Genomic DNA, 6300 nt, shown 5'->3' with positions numbered 1-6300 from the left:
CCTTTTTTCAGATTATATATTTATTTATATATACACACTTGCATACGCACACTACTCATTCAATTAATTTCTAATAGGACAACCTTGGACACTCATTCCTCATAAGACAACTTCTTCATCCCAGAAACCATAAATCTTCTCTGAATTGCCTCCAATGTTCACCTTTAGTTAGTCTTAATTCTTGAATGATTGCAGAAGCATTTGTTTTTTTAAATATCTCTGAGGTTTTCCCTCATATTCTATGTTGTTCTGCTATTACTAATGTAGTCATCTTTTCTTGTTTATAAGAATGTCCCTGTCTCTCAGCCTTCTTTACTATATTGTCACTGTTTATCTACTGTTTTACCACTTAATCTACTTTTCCAGTTTACTTTTGTTAAAGTAGTAAACACTGCCCAGTCCATCATCGGCTCTGACCTTCCTTCCATCGAGGGGATTTATCGCAGTCGCTGCCTCAAAAAGGCTGGCAGTATCATCAAAGACCCACACCATCCTGGCCACACACTCATCTCCCTGCTACCTTCAGGTAGAAGGTACAGGAGCCTGAAGACTGCAACAACCAGGTTCAGGAATAGTTACTTCCCCTCAACCATCAGGCTATTAAACCTGGCTCGGACAAAACTCTGATTATTACCAACCACTTTCTGTTATTTGCACTATCAGTTTATTTATTCATGTGTGTATATATTTATATCATGGTATATGGACACATTTATCTGTTTTGTAGTAAATGCCTACTATTTTCTGTGTGCTTAAGCAAAGCAAGAATTTCATTGTCCTATACAGGGACACATGACAATAAACTCACTTGACTTGACTTGACTTGATATCTTTGGAAATGCCTTCATTTATGTTTTAGACACTACAGTAGCTTCATAGAACATAGAACATGGAACAGCACAGCACTGGGACAGACTCTTCAGCCCAAAATGTCCGTGGCGAGATAAACTAATCTCCTCTGGCTGCAATGAACCAATCCTTCCATTCCCTGCATACCATGTGCCAATCCAAAAGCTTCTTAAATGCCACTCACATATCTGCCTCTATCATCTCCTCTGGCGGCATGTTCCAGGCACCCACCACTCTGTGTAAACAACTTGCCCTGCAGATTTCCTTTAGTTTTGTCATTCTCACATTAAAGTTTCACTCTCTAGTCTTTGACATTTCTACCCTGGGCAAAAGGTTCCGACCATCCACACAGTCTATGCTTCTCATACCTAAACAAAGAAACATAGAAAATAGGTGCAGGAGTAGGCCATTTGGCCCTTCGAGCCTGCACTGCCATTCAATATGATCATGGCTGATCATCCAACTCAGTATCCTGTACCTGCCTTCTCTCCATACCCCCTGATCCCTTTAGCCACAAGGGCCACATCTAACTCCCTCTTAAATATAGCCAATGAACTGGCCTCAACTACCTTCTGTGGCAGAGAATTCCAGAGATTCACCACTCTCTGTGTGAAAAATGTTTTCTCATCTCGGTCCTAAAAGATTTCCCCCTTATCCTTAAACTGTGACCCCTAGTTCTGGACTTCCCCAACATCGGGAACAATCTTCCTGCATCTAGCCTGTCCAACCCCTTAAGAATTTTGTAAGTTTCTATAAGATCACCCCTCAATTTCACAATTCTATAAGATCCCCCTTAAATTTCTCAATCTCAGTCCAAGTAGTAAATGTTACCATCTTAGGATCACTGTTTCCCAAATGAAGAAGTACATGATCACATCGTAAAATAGATCATTGATGAATCTTGCCCCCATATTACAGATGCCCAGATCTAAACCAATTGTTACTAGAGGAGCCCCTGCAGCCCGACATCTTGGCTGAAGTCCAAAGCTTAGGCACAGCTTCCATAGTGGGCGTTCTGACTGGAGCTTTAGAAATATTGTGGTCCAATCGACAGTGCTTCGTCCTGTCTGAATTCCTCATGTTGATTTTGCACCTGTTGCACAATGTCACATTGCTGCCCAATGGTTATTCCCATAACTAGCTTTGGCCATGCTGTGGGAATAGTTGAAAAGGAGAGGAATAACCTTTGTGATGGGCATGTGTCTCATTGGAAAGGTACGTTCTTAATATATGGTCATCCTCATTGTGGTGACTTCTGCTGTATCAGGAGTTGTACAGATCCCAGCAACTCTCCCTCTAGTTGTGGAGCCTGGAACTGCAGAGCCACCTAGTGGCACAAGGCGAGGATGGATCAAACCAAGAGACAAGTCAGAAATATTTAATTATCACCTGTACCGACAATGGGAAATGGAATTCTTACATGAAGCAGCATAACAGGCCTGTAAAAAACACACAAATATAATGTATAATAAACAAAAAATCAATTAATCAATAACCCCTAATACCAGTGCTAAAAAAGTCCTAAGTCTTTTTTGCAACCAGAGTTCCTAGTTCATCAGTTAGCATCGTGTAGTGTTCAAGAGCGTTGTGGTTGTGGGAAGAAGCTGTTCTTGAACCTTACACCACCTCAAGGCATATCTCAGCCATACTGTTTCAGCCGGCACCACCACCACTTGAGTAATCCTGGTCTCCCCCATTTACAGACCTTTCCTTTTATACCCCTGGACCCTTCCACCTTTGTCTGCAGCTCAAAACATCTTTCATTTCTAACTTTTTTCAATTCTGAGCAAAGGCCATCAAGCTGACACATTAATCTTGCTTCACTTTCCATTGATGCTGCTTGATCTGCTGAATATTTCTAATGTTTACTGTTTTTATTTCAGCATTTGAAATTTTATTTCAATTTAATTTAATCCAAGCCAACCTGCTTGGTTCTACTTTCCCTGGTCTTGCTGCCAGTGTGCCTCATCATCTTCTTATTGGACAGTTTAGATGATTTAGTTATGCTCCAACTGGTAGAATGGAAGCTGCGCAGGCTTGTCCCATCACAAGACATTGGACACAGATCTCATCTCGCAAATTACCGTCCACTAAATCATCAGCAAAGTGGCGAAAGGTGCTGTCCACGGCACAACCAAGCAACACTCCCTCATCAATAATCTGACATTGGACAAATTCAATCCAGTCAACTACCATCCAAAAATGTATTAGAAAAATGGTGAAGGGTGTTCTTCCCAGCGTAACCAAACGTCACTTACTCCTCATTTAAAAGCCATTGAGATAGTGATATGAATTTCAAGTTTCGAAGACTATAATAATAATAATAATAAATTTTATATTTAATGGGCGCCTTTCATACAAAATCTCAAGGACACCTTACATAGTAATCGGAATAAAAACATATAATCGGAGTAAAACAAGTAATTAAAGACATCACAATGACACAAATTAAAAACAGAATTCAATCCAAAAACAGAAAATCAAAAACACAGTGTGAAGAGAGAGCAGCGGCAACCAATTCGTGCCAGCGTCCACTCTCCCTTCACGGCAGCCATCTTGGACACAGACCTACAGGACTACAGTTAGACAAAAAAAAAATCATCCCCCCACAGTGGATAGCACTGTGGAGGAAGGCACAATGTCCAGTCCCCACCCCATGTTCACCCCAAAGTCAGGCCTATTGAGGCCACCGCAATTGCCTCTACGGAGGCCCGATGTCCCTGGCCGTTCTCACCGGGTGGTCTTGCCCCGGCGTCGGGAGAGTCCTTTTGGCGGCTGGGCCACTTGGAACGGCCGCTTCCTGGTTGGAGCCCGCGGCTGCCGAAGCCGACAAGGCCGCGCCGGTTTGGAGCGCCCAGGCTCCCGTTGGTAAAGTTGGCGCCGCCTCTCCGCTCCGCAGACCCGCAGCCCGGAGTTGTTGCTCTCGGCGGTCCAGCTCGCCAGAGCTCCAGCGCGTCGCTCCAGCGCTGCGACCCAGGCAAGGGATCGCCCGCTCCGCTCCAGTGCTCCAATGCTGTGCCGCCGCCGAGGCCGAGGTGCTGGGCGGTTCCCGCCAGGAAACGGCGCTCCAAGCCCGTAGGTAGGCCACTATAGGCCAAATGCAGATAAAAGAGACTAGCCTAGAATGCCAACTTGGTTGGCATGGATATAGTGGGTCAAAGGGGCGGATTCCATGCTGTATATCTCCATAACTTTTTATATAATCTGCTCACAAATGCCCATTCTGAGTTCCGCTTGGACCAGTCAGCTATAGACCTCTTCATTGCCTTGGTCCAAACATGGTCCAAAGAGCTGAATTTCACAGGTGATGTTAGAGTCATGTTTACTATCAAACTGTCCATAGTGCACAGGGACAGGACATTTAGTGCTTGGTAAAGTCTGATTAAAGATGATCTACAATGAGATAAGTCTCCAATGATAAGTCTCCAATGAGATAGATGTTCAGACAGGACCGCTCTCTAGTTGATGATAGGATGGTTCAGTTGCCTGATAAAAGCTGGGAAGAAACTGTCCCTGAATCTGGTGGTGCGCATTTTCCTAGTTCTGTACCTCTTGCCTGATAGGAGAGGGGAGAAGAGGAAGTGACCGGGGTGAGACTAGCCCTTGATTATGCTGATGGCCTTGCCGAGGCAGCGTGAAGAATAGATGGAATCAATGGAAGGGAGGTTGGCTTGCGTGATGGTCTGGGCTGCGTCCACAATTCTCTGCAATTTCTTGTGGTGTTGGATGGAGTTGTTCCCAAAGCATGCTCTGATGGATCCGGATAAAATACTTTTGACGACACATCTGCAGTAAAATGTCAAGCTGGTTCCTTTGCATGGTCTTACTGCACTGATTGAACAACACTCATCAGGTGAATGGTGTGTGCTGGCAAAGCAGATACCCAATACTGCACATCCCATTTTCATCGTGCTGAATTTTATGAGGTGTGATGTCTGAAGGGCAGGAAATCTGTCTCATGCTGTAAACTTCACAAAAGATTTACACCACTGGTGTGCTTCTCATTACATCAAATGGACACACCAGTTCAATTAGGCTGCTTTGTGGTGGGTAGAATCCTTCTCTTCAATTCACATCCCTGAAGTCGCTATTATTAACAACAACTTTGTTATTCTTTTCTTAATCCTTCTCTCTCAATTGTTCATTCAGAACTAATGGGAACATTTCACATTACTGCAACACACAATTTGGTCACATTAGCTCAACCTCTTAGTGTGTGACATATAACTTCACAACAGAGTGAAAAAATGCCCCAAATTGCCAAAATAGCTTTTCTGCCTAATAATTGCCCAATCCCTTTACTCTTACTCTGTGATGGAAGGTGTGGCTAATGCCCCTGTCCCACTTAGGAAACCTGCACGGAAACCTCTGGAGACTTTGCGCCCCACCCAAGGTTTCCGTGCGGTTCCCAGAGGTTTTTGTCAGTCTCCCTACCTGCTTCCACTACCTGCAACCTCCGACAACCGCCTGCAACCTCCGGAATCGCACGGAAACCATAGGTGGGGCGCAAAGTCTCCAGAGGTTTCTGTTCAGGTTTCCTAAGTGGGACAGGGGCATAACTGTGGTATCAGGCAGCACTTACATGCTCACCAATTACATGCTCAATAAAGCCCTGTTTATGGTTTCACTATAACCTCTTGGCTTCAGCCTTCATAAGGCTGATGAAGCTTTCCACTCAGTCCAAGTAAGGACCAAAGGGTTGAATTCCAGAACTAAGTGACTACTTTTGACACAACTGCAGCATTTTATGGATTGTAACATCAAGGACCCCTGGTAAAACTGGTCAATGGGCACACCCAGTGGAAAACATAGTAATGGTTGGATTTATACTTTGCACAAAGGAAGGTAGTTGTCACAGAGATTGATCATCCCAGACCAGAAGATCACTGCTGGAGCTCCTCAGAGCAGTGTCCTGGGCCAAAACATCTTCAGCTCTCCATCACTGATCTTCCTTCACTAGTATCAGAACTGGGGATGTTTACTAATGATTGTGCAATATTTGATTTCATTCCAAGCTACATAATACATGAAGTAGTCCATGCATCTCTCTAGCAAGACCTAGACCACATTTAGACGTGGCCTGGTAAGTAGCATTCGTGTCACTCTTGTTGCAAGTAATAATTGTCTTCAATAAAGGCAAGAATGAACAGCTGTCCTTGACATTCAGCAGCATTATCATCAACAACTCATTTACTATCAATGCCCCAAGATTAAAAGATCTGAAGGTGATTAGTTTATTTGTTATCAGTTACCCTGTTTCTGCCTAAAGTTTAACTCTGTGTTGATTGTTGGAAAATATGCAGATGCTGGTTTACAACAAAAGACACAAAGTGCTAGTCACTCAGAGGTCCAGGCAGCATCTCTGGAGAACATGGATAGATTACGTTATGGGTCGGGAAACTTCCCATACATATTACAAACTTCCTGCAATTTAATGTTCCTCCATTCTCC

The sequence above is a fragment of the Amblyraja radiata genome, chromosome 2 (assembly GCF_010909765.2).
Source record: "Amblyraja radiata isolate CabotCenter1 chromosome 2, sAmbRad1.1.pri, whole genome shotgun sequence".
NCBI classification, from domain to species: domain Eukaryota; kingdom Metazoa; phylum Chordata; class Chondrichthyes; order Rajiformes; family Rajidae; genus Amblyraja; species Amblyraja radiata.
The sequence above is the reverse complement of the archived record's forward strand: the minus strand, read 5'-3'. Positions refer to the sequence as shown.